The 21,350-nt window shown below is 45.4% G+C and overlaps 1 long non-coding RNA gene across 1 annotated transcript in view; it reads right to left on the bottom strand.

Moving 5' to 3' along the window:
* Window positions 1-21,339, bottom strand: part of LOC134739049 (uncharacterized) — a 34,952-nt gene extending 13,613 nt beyond the window's left edge. Inside the window, exon 1 of the long non-coding RNA XR_010125469.1 lies at window positions 21,146-21,339. This is a non-coding gene — a long non-coding RNA (uncharacterized LOC134739049). The remainder of the gene's footprint in view (window positions 1-21,145) is intronic.
* Window positions 21,340-21,350: the final 11 nt, after the last annotated feature.

The following is a 21,350-nucleotide window of genomic DNA, read 5'->3' as shown; positions in this document are numbered from 1 at the left end:
GAAGGAAACTGCACTGATGTCTATTCCTGTTAAATAGCAACTTTTAGTCTCAGCTTGTTTTGTTTTGATGTCAATAAATAGTAACAGCATTCAAGTATGAAGCTAAGTGTAGTGAGTAACTTTAGCAAATAGCTGTGAATTTTGAGAAATTAATTTTTTGATACTGAATTAACCTCTTTGGAGTTTGGAAAGCAGATGAATGATATTAGTTTCTGCCTTCGCTAGCATGCCTTTGTTTTGTCCACCAGGGAACGATCAGTTCGTGGTTCACTCCTGTATTAGACCATTCTTGCACTGCTAAAAAGAAACACCTGAGACTGGGTAATTGATAAGAAAAGAGATTTGGCCGGGCACGGTGGCTCATGCCTGTAATCCCAGCACTTTGTGAGGCTGAGGTGGGATGACTACTTGATGTCAGGAGTTTGAGACCAGCCTGGCCAACATGGTGAAATCCCGTCTCTACTAAAAATACAAAAAAATTAACCGGGCATGGTGGCACGCTCCTGTAATCCAAGCTACTCGGGAGGCCGAGGCAGGAGAATCACTTGAACCCAGGAGGCAGAAGTTGCAGTGAGCCAAGATAGCACCACTGCACTCCAGCCTGGGTGACAGAGCAAGACTCCATCTCAAAAAAATAAAAAAAGAAAAAAGAAAAGAAAAAAAATAAAAGAGATTTAATTGGCTTATAGTTCTGCAGGCTGTACAAGTGGAGAATCTCACATTGCTCAGCTTCTGAGAGGCCTCAGGGAGCTTTTACTCATGGCAGAAAGTGAAGCAGGAGCAGGCATCTCACATCACAGAGTGAGCAAGAGAGTGAGTGTGGGGAGGAGGTGCCACACTTTACAACAACCAGCTCTGTAAGAATTCACTATGGAGAGGACAGCACCAAGCCATGAGGGATCCGCCCCATAACCGAAACACCCCACCAGGCCCCACCTACAACACTGGGGATTATATTTCCATGAGATTTGGGTGGGGACAAATATCCAAACTACATCCACTATTCTTGTCCCATAAGAACAAAATGTTAGACAACATCCTTGAGCTTTTGCCTGATTTTCATTCATTCTGCCAGCCCTTCCTAACATGGCATCAGTTTGCCTTTACTTTCTTAATCACCACTTTATGTTTTCCCAGCTTTTAGAAACAAATAGCCAAAGAGGCAGGTACAAGAGCCACCAATAATGACTGAAAGTAAATGATTGTCAACTGGGCAAGAGTACTAAAGGAAGGGAAAATTTCAAGAAGGAGCTTGGCTGACAATGTCCCATGCCACAGAGAGGTTAAGGAAGACAAGAAATGGAAGTGTTCACTGGATTTGGCAGTCGTGATTTCATTAGTGAACTAATGAAACTGATGACCTAAAAGAGACAGAAACCATGTTACAGTGAGGGGTGAATGGCAGGTGGGAAATGGATGTATGTTTGGAACTCATCTCTTTTTAGGTGGTCATTGAAGTCATGGCCATTGATTCTGTTACTTAAGAGGGAGAGTGAAGTAAGAACAGAAGCAGACCTAGGGCCCAACCTCGAAAAACTAACATTACATAGAGGTAAAGAAATGTATCTACAAAAACAGAGAAGGACTAGCCAGAGAGTAGGAGAAAAACCAGAAGACTCTGGGTTACTTAATCTAAGAGAAAAGTGTTTCAAGGAAGAGGAGTGGCCAGCAGGGTTGGATGCCACTGAATGGTCAATTATGATGCCTGACAAAGGCCATGGCATTCAGTGACTTGCAAATCACTGATGCCCTAGAATTATGGGGCAGGGAAGTCAGATTGGGTTGAGAATGGAAAAGATATATACAACTTTTTAGAGAAGTACGAGGGATCTTCAAAAGTTTGTGGACCCTTAGTTCTACTCTGAGGCCTCCTTCACATTCTCCTGAACATATAAATGTGTAATTATCAGAAAGAATCATGGCTTGCAATTAGTTCCTAGGTGGATTTTTTTCTTTTTTTTTAAACAGAGTCTTGCTCTGTCACCCAGGCTGGAGTGCAGTGGTGCCATCTTGGCTCACTGCAACCTCCACCTCCTCAGTTGAAGAAATTCTCCTGCCTCTGCCTCCCAAGTAACTGGATTGCAGATGCCTGGCACCACACATGGCTAATTTTTGTATTTTTTGTAGAGACAGGGTTTCACCATGTTGGCCAGGCTGGTCTCCAATTCCTGACCTCAAGTGATGTGCACACCTAAACCTCCCAATGGGCTGAGATTACAGGCATGAGCCACTGGGCCTAGCCTGGATATTTTTTTTTTCTTTTGAGGTAAGGTTTCCATCTGTCACCACCACTGGAGTGCCATGGCACCATCACGGCTCACTGCAGTCTTGACCTTCTGGGTTCAGTTGATCCTCCCACATCAGCCTCCTGAGTAGCTGAAAATATAGGCATAGGCCACCATGCCCAGCTAACTTTTGTATTTTTTGTCAAGACAGGATTTTCCCATGTTGCCCAGGCTGATCTCAAACTCTTGGGCTCAAGCAATCCACCCACCTTAGCCTCGTAAAGTGCTGGGATTACAGGTATGAGCCACTGTGTCCAGCCTGATGGTTTTTTTTTTTTTTTTTTTTTTTTGAGACTGAGTCTCGCTCTGTCACCAGACTGGAGTGCAGCAGCACGATCTTTGCCTACTGCAACCTCTGCCTCCGGGGTTCAAGTGATTCTCCTGCCTCAGCCTCCCGAGTAGCTGGAACTTCAAGCACGTGCCACCAAGCCCAGCTAATTTTTGTATTTTTAGTAGAGACGGGGTTTCACCATGTTGGCCAGGATGGTCTATGATCTCTTGACCTTGTGATTCATCCACCTCGGCCTCCCAAAGTGCTGGGATTACAGGTGTGAGCCACCGCACCCGGCCATGGATTTTTAAAAGAACAGACGATGGGTGCAGTGACTCACGCCTGTAATCCCAGCATTTTGGGAGGCCGAAGCAGGTGGACCACCTGAGGTCAGGAGTTCAAGACCAGCCTGGCCAACACGGCAAAATCCCACCTCTACTAAAAAAATAGAAAAAAAAATCGCTGTGTGTTGTGGCATGCATCTGTAGTACAAACTACTCAGGAGGCTCAGGCAGGAGAATTGCTTGAACCCGGGAGGTGGAGGTTGCAGTGAGCAGAGATCACGTCACTGCACTCCAGCCTGGGTGACAGAGCCAGACTCTGTCTCAAAAAAAAAAAAAACAAGGTTTGTGGAAAATAGACATAAAAGATAAAAAATATAAACTTATAAGATTCACCAAGGTCAAGACACTTTTGTAAGCAATGATACTAGCCATTTATTTATTTATTTATTTTTGTCTCTTGCTCACAGCACTTAGATACTAGCCATTTTATCCATCCCCAAAGACTTGGAGTTCCTGGGAATTTACATCAATGCAATCTTTTTTACATTATTAACTGGAAAAAAAATGGTACCCTTTACAGATTTTTTATCATTAGGAAACCAAAAGAAGTTGGAAGGAGCTAAATCCCAACTGTAGGGTGAATGCCTACTGGTTTCCCATTGAAACTCTCTGAAAATTTCCCCCGTTTGATGAGAGGCATGAGCAGAACCTTTGCTGTGGTAGAAAAGGACTCTCTGGTGAAGTTTTCCTGGGCATTTTTCTGCTAAAGCTTTGGCTTTCTCAAAACACTCCCATAAAAAGTAGATGTTATTTTTCTTTGGCCCTCCAGAAAGTCAACAAGCAAAATTTCTCAAGCAGCTCAAAAAACTATTGCCATGACCTTTGCTCTTGACCAGACCACTTTTGCTTTGACTGGACCACTTCCACATCTTCGGAGCCATTACTTCGATTGTACTTTGTCTCCATAGTTGGAAAGCCACATTTCACCTCCTGTTACACTTTCCCAATAGATGCTTCATGATCTATTGGTTGGGGCAAAAGTAATTGCGGTTTTTGACATGCCTTTCAATGGCAAAAACTGCAATTAATTTTGTAGCAACCAACAGATCCTACTTGTTTAAAATTTCCATTGAAAGCTCTGTTCTTGGCAGCTGATCTGGTTTTGGCACCCATCAAGTGGAAAGTTTGCTCAACTTTTAATTTTTCAGTCAGAATTCTGTAAGCTGAACCAATTGTGATGTCTATGGTGTTGGCTGTTGTTTCTGCTGTTAATCGTTGGTCCTTCCAAATTAGGGCACAAAGAAGATTAATTTTTTTTCTCACAAATTGATGTGGATGACCTGCTGCTGCAGGCTTCATCTTCAGCATCGTCTTGTCCTTTCTTACAAATTAACTATTTATAAACTGCTGATTTATTTTGGTGCATTGTCCCCATAAACTTTTGATAAAGCATCAGTGATTTTACCATTCTTCCACCCTAACTTCACCCTAAATTTGACGTTTGTTGTTCCTTCAATTTTAGCAGAATTCATTTTGCTCTGATTGGAGCTCTTTTCAAACTGATGACTTCTCCTTTTTAATGACTCAAACTAGATCCTGTTGAGACATTTTATAATGCGTTAGTACCAGTTTGTTTTGGTGCAAAAAGATTTTGTTTTTGAGATGGAGTCTCACTCTGTCGCCCAGGCTGGAGTGCTGTGGCGCGATCTCAGCTCATTGCAACCTCACCTCCCCAGTTCAAGCTATTCTTCTCCCTCAGCCTCCTGAGTAGCTGAGAATACAGGTGTGAACCACCACACCTGGCTAATTTTTCTGTTTTTTAGTAGAGACGAGGTTTCACCATGTTGGCCAGGCTGGTATCAAACTCCTGACCTCAAGTGATCCACCAGTCTCAGCTTCCCAAAGTGCTGTGATTACAGGGGTGACTCACCATGCCCAGCCCTCAAAAAGATTTTGCAATCCATGCACAGTTTCTTGATAATACACATTTTCCACGGACTTTTTGAAGACTTCTCATATGGCTGTTGATATGGTTGGGCTCTGTGTCCCCACCCAAATCTTATCTTGAATTGTAATCCTTATGTGTCAAGGGAGGAAGTTGGTGGGAGGTGATTGGATTAGGAGGCTGGTTTCCCTCATGCTGTTCTCCTGATAGTGAGTGAGTCACACCAGATCTGATGGTCTTAAAAGTGGCAGTTTTTCCTATGCTCGCAATTCACCTCTCGCCTGCTGTCATGTAAGGCATGCCTGCTTCACCTTCTGCCATAATTATAAATTTCCTGAGGCCTCCCGAGCCATTTGAAACTCTGAGTCAATTAAACCTCTTCTCTTTATATACTACCCAGTCTTGGGTATTTCTTTCTACCACTGTGAAAACAGACTAACACAGCTGTGAAAGAAATTGAGATGCATAGGTTAATGGTGTTAATGAAACATTATTTTAAATATGAGAAAGTAAGTAAGTTTAGAAGCCAAAAGGAAAGCTCTAAAAGAATGAATACCCAAGAGAAAGAGACTACTAATACTGTAGGCTTCCTGCAAAGGCAGGTGAAAATGGAAGCCAAAATAGAGGTTAGAGGAGTTGGCCTTAAGAGAAGCAATTCTCCTGAACCAACAGGCATGAGTTGACATCCCTTGCCTCTTTGTCTAGCCTGTTGCCAGCCATCTCAAGGCCGTTTTCATGTCAGCACCTCCCTCTTCTGTTTTACTTGCCTTGCCTGTCCAGCTCTGGATAAACCACCCGTCACCACCCCACCCTCTTCAATTTCTGCCATTTGCTCATTCATTTAGCAAACATGTACCAATCACTGACTGTGTGCCAGGCCCTGGTCAAGGATTAAAATAAGTCCTTGTCTGTGTTGAACTCATGGTTCAGTATTGGCAAGAGGCAAATAGCAATAATCAGATCATGATGCACAATGTCAGAAGGGTCGCGGTAGCACAGGGTGTTGTGGGAGCCTCTTGCCCCTAAGCTGCAAGTGTCGCTGGAGAAAATCCCTCAGCCAGATCAACTGGTGAAACCACAGGAGGGCCCTCCCTCCTGCTAAACAATTTTTAAAATCCATCTTTAATTGATATCCTTTCCCCCAATACCACCTTTCTTCTTCTAGTTTGCTCCCTTCCTCTCCTTTCTTGTGTTGTAGGCAGTGGGGGTGAGGACCACTTCCTCATAAAGCATAATTTCATGTCCTTAATAACTATAGGCCCGGCACAGTGGCTCATCCCTATAAGCCCAGCACTTTGGGAGGCTGAGACAGGCAGATGACTTGAGGTCAGCAGTTGGAGACGAGCTGGGCCTACATGGCGAAACCCTGTCTCCTAGCATTTCGGAGGCCAAGGCGGGAGGATCACTTAACTTCAGGAGTTCAAGACCTGCCTGGATAACATAGGGAGACCCCCTCTCTACTAAAAATTTAAAAACTTAGCCCAGTGTGGTTGCACCTGCCTGCAATCCCAGCTACTAGGGAGCTGAGGTGGGATGATCGCTTGAGTCTGGAATGTTGAGGCTGCAGTGAGCTGCAATCGTGCCACTTGCACTTCAGCCTGGGTAACAGTGAGATGATATCTCTAAAAAAAAAAAGAAATTGAACCAGACTTATAAAATAATAATTATAAAATGGTTGCTTTTCTTTGGAGATAGAGAGAGGAAATGGGCAAGTTGTCATTTACCATGCCCTCATATTTTTGGTCTTAAATTACTGGGCTTTAGTATATATTAATATATATAAGATATGACCTGATAATACCATTTAAAGCTTATTAGCATTGTTGTAACAGTAACATATTTCGTTATACTTCAGGATCATCCAGGGATGAAGCTTTACCATCCAGGAGCTCGAAGCCGAGGTCGATTCTGATGCCAAGATGGCAGCACCAATCTGGAGATTCAGCAGTAGAAAGAAAGCAGGAAAGTGATATTAACCATAGAAAAGAAGGAGGAAGGGAGTGTTAAGTCCAGATGGCCTTAGGTGTCCTGACTGTCTAGGCAGCCAAAGAGCACACATTAAGCAATCCAGAAGTGCCTTCAGGGCAAAGAATAAAGAGAAAGGGGGTCGTTGTGCTGGTGGGGTACACTGCAGAGGAGTAAGTCTTGTGTCAAAGCAGGAATCTGATCAGAAGTTCAGAATTGGAAGTACAATTTCATTGCTTTTGCAATTTATACAAATTAATTTTAAAGTGTCAGAAAAAGCTGATGGTGAGGACATGCATTGCAATTTGCAGGGAAATGTCAAGTGAGGACTTCATTACGTATGACACGAGAGAAAAGTAAGAGCTGGTTCTAAAATCAAAAGCTGTTGTTCATCCCGAATTGAATTTTCTTTTCATTTTTCTTTTTTTTAGACAGGGTCTCACTCTGTTGCCCAGTCTGGAGTACAGTGGCACAATGTCGGTTCACTGCAACCTCCACCTCCTGGGTTCAACCGATTCTCCTGCCTCAGCCTCCCGAGTAGCTGGGATTACAGGTGCCCGCCACCGTGCCTGGCTAATTTTTGTATTTTTAGTAGACATGGGGTTTCACCACGTTGGCCACGCTGGTCTTGAACTCCTGACCTCAGGTGATTCCCCCCGCTTCAGCCTTCCAAAGTGCTGGGATTACAGGTATGAGCCACCGTGCCCGTCCATTCCAATCTAGTTTTATTGCATTGTTGATGATAACTGTTGATTTTGGGAAGTGTAGAAGCAACAAGCATCTCCTTGTAGTATAAGTACAGTGAAGGATAGAACAAACTTTTGTTGGTGCAAAAATTTAAATAGTCATGTTACTTCTGCATCTAATGTCCTAAAGTTTTAGGATTAGTTTTAGTTTTTTGTTTGCTTACATGAGCTTAGCATGAAGAATATTTTCAAACATCTGCTTTTATCTTCAGCTTTTTTTCTATTAAGAGGAAAAAGGTAGTCCTTGTTTGATTCTTGACAATCCAGTGTGTGTTTTATCTTAGGTCTCATGATCTGAGTGCATACCCTCTCCAGGAAGGAAACTGTACCAACGTCTGTTCCTGTTAAATAGCAACTTTTAGTCTCAGCTTGTTTTGTTTTGATGTCAATAAATAGTAACAGCATTCAAGCATGAAGCTAAGTGTGTTTATTGACTTCACTAAATAGCTGTTATATTTGAGAAATTAAATTTTTGATACTGAATTAACCTCTGGAGAATTTCAAAAGTGCATAAATGATATTAGTTTCTGCTTTCACTGGCATGCCTTTGTTTTGTCTACCAGGGAAAAATCAGTTCATGGTTCACTCCTATATTAGGCCTGATATTTTTTGGCTGTGCCCCCACCCACATCTCATCTTGAATTCCTACATGTTGTGTGAGGGACCCAGTGGGAGTTAATTGAATAATGGGGCAGGTCTTTCCTGTGCTGTTCCCATGATAGTGAAGAAGTCTCACAAGATCTGATGGTTTCATAAAGAGGAGTTCCCCTGCACAAGCTCTTTTTGTCCTGCTGCCATCCATGTAAGACATGACTTGCTCCTCCTTGCCTTCTGCCATAATTGTGGGGCCTCCCTACCCATGTGGAACTGTGAGTCCATTAAAGCCTCTTTTTCATCCCAGTTTCAGGTATGTCTGTTTTTTTTTTTTTTTTTTTTTTTTGAGACAAGGTCTTACTCTGTCGCCCAGGCTGGAGTGCAGTGGCGCGATCTCAACTCACTGAAACCTCCACCTCCCAGATTCAAGCAATTCTCCTGCCTCAGCCTCCCTAGTAGCTGAGATTACAGCCATCTGCCACCGTGCCTGGCTAAATTTTGTATTTTTAGTAGAGACGGGAATTCACCATGTTGGCCAGGCTGGTCTTGAACTCCCGACCTCAGGTGATCCACTGCCTCAGCCTCCCAAAGTGCTGGGATTACAGGCGTGAGCCACCGCGCCTCGCTTCGGGTATGTCTTTATTAGCAGTGTGAAAATGAACTAATACAGGCTGTTCTTACATTATTATAAAGAAATACCTGGCTGGGGCCAGGGGCAGTGGCATATGCCTGTAATCCCAGCATTTTGGGAGGCCGAGGTGTGTGGATCACGAGGTTAGGAGTTTGAGACCAGCCTGGCCAACATGGTGAAACCACGTCTCTACTAAAAATACAAAAAATTAGCTGGGCGTGGTGGCACACGCCTGTAGTCCCCAGCTACTCAGAAGGCGGAAGCAGAAGAATCACTTGAACCTGGGAGGTGGAGGTTGCAGTGAGCCGAGATTGTGGCACTGTACTCCAGTCTGGGTGACAGAGTGAGACTCCATCTCAAAAAAAGAAAAAAAAAAAAAAAGAAATACCTGGCCAGGTGCTGTGGCTCCCACCTGTAATCCCAACACTTTGGAAGGCTGAGATGGGCGGATCACTTGAGGTCAGGAGTTTGAGACCAGCCTGGCCAAAATGATGAAACCCCATCTCTACTAAAAATACAAAAATTAGCCGGGCATGGTGGCAGGTGCCTGTAATCCCAGCTGCTCAGGAGGCTGAGGCAGGAAAATCACTTGAACCCACGAAGGTGGAGGCTGCAATGAGCCGAGATCGCACCACTGCACTCCAGCCTGGGCAACAGAATGAGACTCTGCCTCAGAAAAATAAATAAATAAATGAATACCTGAGACTGGATAATTTATAAGAAAAGAGATTTAATTGGCTCCCAGTTCTGCAGACTGTACAGGAAGTGTGGCACTGGTATCTGCTCGAGTTTTGGGAAAGCCTCAGGGAGCTTTTACTCATGGTGGAAAGTGAAGCAGAAGACATCCCACATCACAGAGTGAGCAAGAGAGTGAGTGCGGGGAGGAGGTGCCACACTTTACAACAACCAGCTCTGTAAGAACTCACTAAAGAGAGGACAGCACCAAGCCATGAGGGATCTGCCCCATAACCCAAACACCCCACCAGGCCCCACCTACAACACTGGGGATTATATTTCCATGAGATTTGGGTGGGGACAAATATCCAAACCACATCAACTATTCTGGTCCCATAAGAACAAAATGTTTAGACAACATCCTTGAGCTTTTGCCTGATTTTCATTCATTCTGCCAGCCCTTCCTAACATGGCATCAGTTTGCCTTTACTTTCTAAATAACTTTGTTTCCTCAGTTTTTAGAAACAAGTAGCCCAAGAGGGAGGTACAAGAGCCACCAGAAATGATTGAAAGTGAATGATTGTCAGCTGGGCGACAGGATTAAGGGAAGGGAAAATTTCAAGAAGGAAATTGGCTGACAATGTCCCATGCCACAGAGAGATTAAGGAAGACAAGAAATGGAAGTGTTCATTGGATTTGGCAGTCATGATTTCATTAGTGAACTAATGAAACTGATGACCTAAAAGAGACAGAAATCATGTTACAGTGAAGGGTGAATGGCAGGTGGGAAATGGATGTATGGATTTGGAACTCATCCATTTTTAGGGGTGCACTGAAGTCATGACCATGGATTCTGTCACTTTATGGGGAGAGAGTGAAGTAGGAACAGAAGCAGACCTAGGGCCCAGCCTTAAAGAACTCTTAACATTACACAGAGGTAAGGAAATGTATCTACAAAGACAGAAAGAATAGCCAGAGTAGGAGAAATACCAGAAGACTCCGGTGTTACTTAATCCAAGAGAAAAGTGTTTCAAGGAGGAGGAGTGGCCAGCAAGGTTGGCCACTAAAAATACGGCTGGGCACGGTGGCTGATGCTTGAAATCCCAGCACTTTGGGAGGCCGAGGCGGGCGGATCACTTGAGGTCAGGAGTTCAAGACCAGCCTGGCCAACATGGCGAAACCCCACCCCTACTAAAAATACAAAAATTAGCCGGGCGTGGTAGTGCACATCTGCAATTCAAGCTACTTGGGAGGCTGAGGCAGGAGAATTGCTTGAACCTTGGAGACAGAGGTTGCAGTGAGCTGAGATCGCGCCACTGCACTGCTGCCTGAGTGACAGACTGAGGCTCTGTCTCAAAAAAATAAACACGAAAAAAAAAAAAAAAGAAAAAATATTAAAAATACAAAAGTTAGCCAGGCGTGTTGGCACAAGCCTGTGGTCCCAGCTACTCAGGAGGCTGTGTCAGGAGAATTGCTTGAACCCAGGAGGCAGAGGTTGCAGTAAGCCAAGATCACACCAGTGCACTCCAGCCTGGGCAAGAGAGCAAGACTCTGTCAAGAAGAAAGAAAGGAAGGAAGAAAAAAATGGAAAGGAAGGAAAAAGAAAAGAAAAAAGAAAGAAAAAAGGAAAGAAAGGGAGGGAGGGAGGAAGGGAAAGAAAGAAAAGGGAGGGAGGGAGGGAGGGAAGAAAGGAAGGAAGGAAGGAAAAAAGGAAGGAAGGAAGGAGAGAAAGAGGGAGAAAGAGAAAAAGGAGGAAAGGAGAAAGAGAAAGGAAGGAAAGAGAAAGAAAAGAAAGGGAGGGAGGGAGAAAGGAAGGGAAACAAAGAAGGAAGGATAAGAAAAGGAAATAAGGAAAGAAGGAAGGAGAAAGAAAGAGAAGAAAGAGAAGGAGGGAGGGAGGGAAAGAGAGAAAGAAAAGGAAGGAAGGAAAAGAGAGTGAGGGAGGGAAGGAGGAAGGAAAGAGGGAAGGAGAGAGGGAGGGAGGAATGAAAGAAGGAAGGAAGGAAGGAAAAGAGAAGGAGGAAGGAAAGAGGGAAGGAGAGAGGAAGGGAGGGAGGGAGGGAGGAAGGAAGGAAAGAAGGAAGGAAGGAAAAGAAAGAAGAAAGAAAGAAGAGAAAGAAAAGAAAGGAAACAAAGAAAGAAAAGAAAAGAAAGAGAAAGAAAAATGAGCCAGGCATGAGAGCTCTTGCAGGTAATCCTAGCATTTGGGAGGCTGAGGCGGGAGCATCACTTGAACTTAGGAGTTTGAGACTAGCCTGGGCAACATAGTGGGACCCTATCTCTATTAAAAAAAATAAAAAATGTTGGCCTGGCACAGTGCCTCACGCCTCTAATTCCAGCACTTTGGGAGGCCAAGATGGGATGATTGCTTGAGCTCAGGAGTTCAAGACCAGCCTGGGCAATATAGTGAGACCCCACTTCTAAAAAAAATGAAATACTGATTCATGCTACAACATGGATGAACCTTGAAAACATTATGCTAAGTGAAAGAAAGCAGACACAAAAGGCTACATATTATATGTCTCCATTTATATAAAATATCCAGAATAGGCAAATCCACAGAGACGGAAAATAGATTAGTGGTTTCCTAGGGCTGAGAGAAGAGTGGGAATGAAAGAGTGACTGCTAGGCCAGGTGCGGTGGCTCACACCTGTAATCCTAGCACTTTGGGAGGCTGAGGCGGGTGGATCGCCTGAGGTCAAGAGTTCGAGACCAGCTGGGCCAACATGGCAAAACCCCATCTCCACTAAAAATACAAAATTAGCCGGGCGTGGTGGCACATGCCTGTAATCCCAGCTACTTGGGAGGCTGAGGCAGGAGAATCACTCGAACCCGGGAGGCGGAGGTTGCAGTGAGCTGAGATCATGCCACTGCACTCCAGCCTGGGCAACAGAGACTCCATCTCAAAAATAAATAAAATAAAATAAAATAGTGGCCGGTGCGGTGGCTGACACCTGTAATCCCAGCACTCTGGGAGGCCGAGGTGAGCGGATCACCTGAGGTCAGGAGTTCAAGAGCAGCCTGGCCAACATGGTGAAACCCCGCCTCTACTAAAAATACAAAAATTAGCTGGGTGTGGTGGTGCATGCCTGTAATCCCAGCTACTTGGGAGGTTGGGGCAGGAGAATCGCTTGAACTCGGCAGGCCGAGGTTGCAGTGAGCTGAGATCACGCCATTGTACTCCAGCCTGACAGAGCAAGACTCTGTCTCAAAAATAAAATAAAAAAATAAAACGGTGATTTTCATTATTATGTGAATTATATCTCACTTAAAGAATGGGAGAGAAGTTGGAAACAGTGAATGAAGACAAATCTTTACCGGGTTTTGTTGCAAAGGGAAGGAGAAGAAGAAGTAGCTGGCAAGGGGGTTGGAGTAAAAAGCAGCTTTTTTAAGATGACAGCATATTTATTTGTATGTTGATGGGAATAATGCAGTGAACAGCAAGGACAGAAAGGGAAGACTAGTCAGAGCAGGGTTGTTGAATGGGCGAGAGAGGTTTGGATCTAGGGCACAAGCGAGCAGACAGGCTGGACATAGCTCAAACGTTTCATTCACAGTAACAGAGGGATGGGGGAATAGTCACGTGGAGATGTTGGCAGATAGCATGTGTGGATGGGCTGTGGGAGTTCTCTTGTGATTGCTTAAATTTTCTCAGTGACTAGGAAGCCAGGTCCTCAACTGAGTGTGAGAATGGAGGAAGAAGGGTTGCAGGTTTGAGGAGGGAGAGGAGAGTCTTGACATAATTATCTAGGCCTAGGCTCAGCAAATTACAGCCTACGGACCAAACCTGGCCACTGCGTGTTTTTGTACAGCCTGAGAGCTAAGAATGGTTTCTGTATTTTTCAATGGTTGAAAAAAATCAAAAGAATATTTTGGGACACATGACAATTCTATTGAATTTAAATTTTAGTATCTGTAACTAAAGTTTTCTTGGAACCCAGCCACACCCGTTCATTTACATATTGTCCTGCAGCTTTCATCCTGCAACAGCAGAGTTGAGTAGTTGCAACAGACACTGTATGTCATCTGCAAAGCCTAAAATATTTACTATCAGAAAAAGTTTGCTGACCGGGCATGGTGGCTCATGCCTGTAATCCCAGCACTTTGGGAGGCTGAGGCGGGCAGATCACCTGAGGTTAGGAGTTGGGGACCAGCCTGGCCAACATGGCGAAACCCCGTCTCTACTAAAAATACAAAAATTAGCTGGCATGGTGGTAGGTGTCTGTAATCCCAGCTACTCCAGAGGCTGAGGCAGGAGAACTGCTTTGAACCTGGGAGGCGGAGGTTACAGTGAGCCGAGATCGTGCCATTGCACTCCAGCCTAGGCGACAAGAGCGAGACTGTTTCAAAAAAAAAAGCATACTTGTAACAACAGCCCCCACGAGTATTCTTGTTTCCACTATTGTCCCCATCCCCAACTACTCTCCAGCTGGCCAAAGGATCTTTCTAAAATACTTACATAATTGGCCAGGCATGGTGGCTTATGCCTGTAATCCCAGCACTTTGGGAGGCCCAGGTGAGAAGATCGCTTGAAGTCAGGAGTTCGAGATCAGCCTGGACAATGTGGTGAGATCCCGTCTCTACCAAAAATACAAAAAACTGGGTTGGCAGCACGCGCCTGTAGTCCCAGCTACTTGGGGACCTGATGGCTTGAGCCGGGGAAGTGGGGGTTGCAGGGAGCTGAGAATATACCACTGCACTCCAGCCGGGGTGACAGAGCAAGACCCTGCCTCCAAAAACAACAACAACAACAACAAATATATAATTGCCACTTACTCTTACCCTTTAAAAGCTTTCAAGGCTCCCAATTGCCTTCAGCAGTAATTTTGAAAATCCACCCTCAAACAAGAAGGGTCCGGCCAAACAATGAAGATGTAAACTGCCCTGTGGAGTCTGTTCTTTGATGTTGTCTCTTTGATGTATTAGCATTTGTTCATTCATTCACCAAATATTTACTGCGCATCTACTATGTGTCAGGCACTGTTCCAGGCTCAGGGAATACAGCAGTGAACAAAATACACAATCCATGACCTCATGGAGCTTACATTCTAGTGAGGGAGTCAAACAATAAATAAATACAATATATGTTATCTCAGGTAAGTAATATGGAGAAAAATAAAGCAGTAGTAGGGGTAGGGAGTGCTGAGTGGGGGCCAGGGGTTGCAAATTTTTTTTAGAGAGAGTCTCACTCTGTCACCCAGGCTGGAGTGCAGTGGCTCAATCACCGCTGACTGTAGCCTCGAACTCCCCAGGCTCAGGTGAGCCTCCCACCTCAGCTTCCTGAGTAGCTGAGACTACAGGCATGTGCCACCACACCCAGCTAACCTTTGCATTTTTCTTGTAGAGGCGGAGGTCTCACCATGTTGCCCAGGATGGTCTCAAACTTCTGGGCTCAAGCGATCTGCCTGCCTTGGCCTCCCAAAATGCTGGGATTATAGGTGTGAGCCACTGCGCCCGACCTGGGGGTTGCAATTTTACTTTATTTTATTTTTGAGACAGAGTGTCCCTCTGTCTCCCAGGCTGGAGTGGAGTGGCACGATCTCAGCTCACTGCAACCTCCGCCTCCCGAGTCCCGGTTCAAGCAATTCTCCTGTCTAAGCCTCCTGAGTAGCTGGGATTACAGGCACGCACCACCATGCCCAGCTAATTTTTTGTATTTTTAGTAGAGATGGGGTTTCACCATGTTGGCCAGGCTGGTCTTGAACTCCTGACCTCATGATCTGCCCGCTTCAGCCTCCCAAAGTGCTGGGATTACAGGCGTGAGCCATCGCGCCCGGCCAAGCTGCAATTTTAGATAGATAGGGTGGTTAGGGAAAGCCTCACTGAGGTGACATTGGAAAAATGACCTAAGGAGACTGATGAAGGAAGCCATGAAGACGTGGGGACATCTAGGGGAAGAGCTTCCACGTAGAGAGAAGAGCAAGTGCAAAGGCCCTGAGCTGAGAACTGCCCAGTATGGCCAAAGCCCAGTGAACCGATGGTGAGAGCAGTGGGAGATGAGGTCACAGAGGTGAGGTGGAAGGGGCTGATGTGGAAGCATATGCCTGTTGTGAGAACTTGGATCTTTAATTTTTTTCTTCTTTTTATATTTTTTTGGAGATAGAGTCTTGCTCTGTTACTCAGGCTGGAGTACAGTGGTGTGATCTCACCTTACTGCAGCCTTGACCTTCCGGGCTCAAGCAATCCTCCCACCTCAGCCTCCTGAGTAGCTCAGACCACAGGTGTGTGCCCCGACATCCGGCTAATTTTTTAACTTTCCGTAGCGACAGGGTCTCCCTATGTCGCCCAGGCTGGGGCACTTAGATATTTACTGGAGTGAAATGAGCCATTAAGAACCACTAAATAGGCCAGGCACAGTGGCTCATGCCTGCAATCCCAGCACTTTGGGAGGCAGAAGGGGGCAGATCCCTTGAGCTCAGGAGTTCAAGACCAACATGGCCAACGTACACCCCCATCTCTATTAAAAACACAAAAATTAGCCAGATGTGGTGGCATGCGCCTGTAGTCCCAGCCACTTGAGAGGCTGAGGCACAGGAATCACTTGAACTCAGGAGGTGGAGGTTGCAGTGACCTGAGATCATGCCACTGTGCTCCAGCCTGGGTGACAGAGCAAGACTTAGTCTCAAAAAAATAAAAAATAAAAAGGAGCCACTAAATACAGTAACATGATCAGGCTTAGGTTTTAACAGGGTCATTGACTGCTGTGTTGAGAAGAAACTGTAGAGGGGCAGGGCCAGAAGAAGGGGGAAGAGTTTGAAGGATTTTGCAGTAATCCAAGTGAGAGACGAACGACGGTGGGGGAAATGAGCACTGAATTCGAGAAACATTTTTGAGACAGCTGACAGGATTTGCTGAGATTGGATTAATGGTATAACAGAGAAGAGTCAAGGGTGAGTTTCTATATAAAATGGCTTTTAAAACAAAGAGCCATTCTGTCAAAGAAGTCTGCAAATTACATCGGGCGCGGTGGCTCACGCCTGTAATCAAAGAGCTGGGATCAGCACTTTGGGAGGCTGAGGCAGGTGGATCACTTGAGGTCAGGAGTTTGAGACCAGCCTGGTCAACATGGTGAAACCCATCTCTACTAAAAATACCAAAATTAGCTGGGGATGGTAGCATGTGCCTGTAATCCCAGTCACTTGGGAGGCTGAGGCAGGAGAATGGCTTGAACCCGGGAGGTGGAGGTTGCACTGAGTGGAGATAACACCATTGCACTCCAGCCTAGGCGACAGAGCGAGACTCCGTCTCAAAAAAATAAAAATAAAAGAAAGAAAAAAAAGAAGTCTGCAAATTGTTGGTCCCCAGGATAAAGCTCAGACTCCTAGGCTGGCTCTGGGAGGCCCTGGATACCTGTTCTTAGCATCTACACCTTTGCAAATATAATCGTCTCTCAGTATCCATGAAGGATTGGTTCCAGGATCTCTTTAATACCAAAATCCACTGATGTCCAAGTCCTTTATATAAAATGATGTAATATTTGCATATAACCTACACACATCCTCCTGTATACTTTAAATCATCTCTTGTTTACTTATAATACCTAAAATAGTGTAAATGCTATGTAAATAATTATTATACTGTATTGTTTTTCATTTGTATTTATTTTTAGAGATAGGGTCTCACTACATTGCCCAGGCTGGACTTGAACTCCTGGGATCAAGCAATATTCCTGCCGCAGCCTCCCAAATAGCTAGGACTACAGGTGCATGCTGCCACACCTGTCTATATTTGTATTATTTTTTATTGCTGCATTTTTTTTTCCAACTTTTTTTTTTTTTGAGACAGGGTCTCACTCTGTTGCCCAGGCTAAAGTGCAGTGGTGCGATCTCGGCTCACTGCAACCTCCACCTCCTAGGTTCAAGCAATTCTCCTGCCTCAGCCTCCTGAATAGCTGGGATTACAGGTGTGTGCCACCATTCCCGGCTAATTTTTGTATTTTTAGTAGAGACAGGGTTCTGCCATGTTGGCCAGGCTGGTCTCGAACTCCTGGCCTAAGTTGATCCACCCGCCTCGGCATCCCAAAGTGCTGGGATTACAGGTGGGAGCCACCACGCCCAGCCATTTTTCCAAATACATATTTTTTAACTTGAATTTTTTGGATTTTTATTGCTCATTTATTTAAGAGCAAGCATTTTCTTTCTGGTGACCAGAAGCAACAGCAAATAAGCTTTTAAGTGCTTATGTCAATCATCCTTTTAATTCTTACTGCTTTATAGAAAGAGCACTTCGTGCTGGTTTTCCTTCTACCTTTCATGCCACCCCTTCTCAATTTTTTTTTTTTTTTTTGAGATGGAGTCTCCCTCTGTCGCCAGGCTGAAATGCAGTGGCATGATCTCCACTCACTGCAACCTCCGCCTCCCGGGTTCAAGCGATTCCCCTGCCTCAGCCTCCTGAGTAGCTGGGATTACAGGCGCCACCACCACACCTGGCTAATTTTTTGTATTTTTAGTAGAGATGAGATTTCACCATGTTGGTCAGGCTGGTCTCGAACTCCTGACCTTGTGATCCACCCGCCTCGGCCTCCCAAAGTGCTGGGATTATAGGCGTGAGCCACCGCGCCCAGCCCTCAATTGTTTTATTTGTTTGTTTGTTTTGAGACAGGGTCTCACTCTGTTGCTCAGGCTGGAGTGCAGTGGCACAATCATGGCTCACTGCAGCCTCGAACTCCTGGGCTCAAGTGATCCTCCCTTCTCACCTTCCAAGTAGCTGGAGCTACGGGGACGTGCCACCACATCCAGTGGCTAAATTTTGTATTTTTTGTAGAGAGTCTCACTATGTTGTCCAGGCTGATCTAAAACTCCTGGCCTCAACTATTCCTCCTTCCCCAGCCTTCCAAAACGCTGGGATTACAGGTGATAGCCACTGCACCTGGCCCCTGCTTTGCTTTTCTTGATGACACCTCCTTCTGATGTGCCATGTAATTTATATATTTGTTGTCTAACTCCCCACTATAATTAAACTCAATGAAGGCAGAGTTTTTTTTAGACTTGTATTTTGAAATAACAATAGATTCACAAGAAGTTGCAAAGAAAGGGACTGAGAGGCCCTGTGTACGTACCCTTTATCTAGTTTTCCCCAGTGTTAGCATCTTGCATAACTATAGTACAATATCACAACCAGGAAATTCACATTGGCACAGTCCACAGAGCTTATTCAGATTTCACCAGTTATACATACACCCACTGGGGCAGGGGTGGGCAGGGGGGAGTTGTATAGAATTGTTTTTTTTTGTTTGTTTGTTTGTTTTTTTGAGACAGAGTCTCACTCTGTCACCGAGGCTGGGGTGCAGTGTTGTGATCTCAGCTCACTGCAACCTCCACCTCCCGGGTTCAAGCAATTCTCCCTGTCTCAGCCTCCCGAGTAGCTTGGACTACAGGCATGCACCACCATGCCCAGCTAATTTTTTTTGTTTGTTTTGAGACAGAGTCTCGCTCTGTCACCCAGGCTGGAGTGCAGTGGCGCGATCTCGGCTCACTGCAGCCTCCACCTCCCGGGTTCAAGCCATTCTCCTGCCTCAGCCTCCTGAGTAGGTGGGATTACAGGCACACGCCACCACACTTGGCTAATTTTTGTATTTTTAGTAGGGACGGGGTTTCACCATGTTGGTCAGGCTGATCTCGAACTCCTGACCTCACGTGATCCGCCCGCCTCAGCCTCCCAAAGTGCTGGGATTACAGACGTGAGTCACCACACTTGGCAAATTCTATCACATGTGTAGCTTTGTGTAATTCCCACCACAAAAAAATCCAGAACCATACCATCGCCACAAAACTCCAAGAGGGCAGGGATTTTTGGTCAGATTTGTTTGCTCCTGTACCCCCAGCACGAAGACCCGAACCAGACAGAGTAGGTTCCCAAAATCTGTGTTGAAAAGGCAGTAGAGGGTAGTGGTGACAGCACAGACTCTGAAGCCTGGACTACATGAGTCTGAGTACCGGCTGTGCAACATAGTAGCTGTGTGACCTTGGGTATACAACTTAATCTGTCCCTGTTGGCTCTTCTGTAAAATGAGGATAATTAACCATACTTACCTTGTAGTGTTCTGGTGAGGATTCAAAAGGTCACTGGTAAAACATGGTAAGCTCACAGTAAGGCTTGAATTAATACATGCAGCTACATAGTAACTATCAAGCCCCATAAGTAGCAGCCACTGTTACTTTCATCCTTTTGCATTGCAACAGAACAGATAGTGCTAGGAGCCATAAGAAAGGTACAAATAAACTATTACAACAGTGTTGAAGGGGTGATGATTTCCAGCTAAAGGGAAGAGACAGCATTTGAATTCGGCCTTAGAAGGTGACTGGTGGTGTCACAAGCTAAATTATGTTCCCCCAAAATTCATGTGTTGAAGCCCTAATCCCCAGGACCTCAGAATGTGACTTTAGGCCGGGCACGGTAGCGCACTCCAGTAATCCCTGCACTTTGTGAGGTCGAGGCGGGCAGATCACTTGAGGTCAGGAGTTCGAGACCGGCTTAGCCAACATGGCGAAACTCCGTCTCTACTAAAAATACAAAAATTAGCTGGGCGTGGTAGTGCGTGCCTGTAGTCCCAGCTACTCGGGAGGCTGAGGCATGAGAATCACTTGAACCCGGGAGGCGGAGGTTGCAGTGAGCCAAGATTGTGCCATTGCACTCTAGCCTGGGCAATAAAGGGAGACTCAGTCTTGAAAAAAAAAAAAAGAAATATGTGCTATAGTAATACATGGGCTTCTTAACATAGTTCTATTTGTGAACTTATAACTAATGTAATTTAAAGGACGTGAGTGTGTAAATAATATCTGGAGACATCTGCATCAACTGTAATGTAATATGAAGCCATCTATGATTTCTATTAGTGACCAAGTCACAACTACTGCTAATGCCACTGTGGTCTGTTGCCTACATTAGTAAATACAGAAAGCATTACATTTCATTAAATTTGGTGAAAATAAAGTTGTATTTTCCCATTCAATCTCATGGGATCCTCTGAATTCTATACATGGACTCTTGTGGACTCCAGGTTAAAAACCCTTGCTGTAATCCGTTGGTGCAAAAATGCTTGAGGTGACTGCAAATATACATGGAGGTTTTTGCGTTTATTTATTTACTTTTTCTTTTTGAGATGGAGTTTTGCTCTTGTTGCCCAGGCTGGAGTGCAGTGGCTCAACCTCGGCTCACTGCAACCTCCGCCTCCCGGGTTCAAGAGATTCTCCTGTCTCAGCCTCCCGAGTAGCTGAGATTACAGGCGCCTGCCACCACGCCTGGTTAGTTTTTTTGTATTTTTAGTAGGGACGGGGTTTCAACATGTTGGCCAGGCTGGTCTCGAACTCCTGGCTTCAAGTAATCCGCCCGCCTAGGCCTCCCAAAGTGCTGGGATTACAAGCGTGAGCCACCACGCCCAGCTTATTTTTATGTTTATTTTATTTACTCATCAAAAAGGAAAGGTTTTTGCTTTTAAATGGGGAAAAGGATGAAAATGGGGAACACTAGCATCCGAAACGCATGTTATTAATTATTGTACATCTTGCCAAAGGCGGGCTACAATGTCAGGCTGGACTTCCTAGCAGCCAAGGAAGAGGTTCTGTCCCTAACTTTCTGAGTTGAAAACTTTGGCAACCTTTCGCCTAGTCGAAAACCCCTAGGCTTACATAAGCGTCCACGTGGTCCAACCCCCTCCAACTTCTCCTGCTTCCTCCGACACGACTGTCCCTTCCCATACCTCCCAGCCAGGCCGAAATGACTCGTAGCCCTCTGGGAAAATGGCACTTACTCTCCGCCTGCCCAGCTCCGACCCGGCGTTCCCAGTCCCCGGCGCCCGGAGGTGACGGACAATTCCCCTGCCCTTCCTTAGGGTTAGTCCCGCCCAATCGGCTCCTTAGGTTTTCGGAGGGGCTTCTACTTTGGCATTTATCACGGGCTGTCTGCCTCACTTACGAAGCAGGGTGCCCCTAACACACTGCCGGGCCCCTGGGGGA

The sequence above is a fragment of the Pongo pygmaeus genome, chromosome X (assembly GCF_028885625.2).
Source record: "Pongo pygmaeus isolate AG05252 chromosome X, NHGRI_mPonPyg2-v2.0_pri, whole genome shotgun sequence".
NCBI classification, from domain to species: domain Eukaryota; kingdom Metazoa; phylum Chordata; class Mammalia; order Primates; family Hominidae; genus Pongo; species Pongo pygmaeus.
The sequence above is the reverse complement of the archived record's forward strand: the minus strand, read 5'-3'. Positions and strand labels throughout refer to the sequence as shown.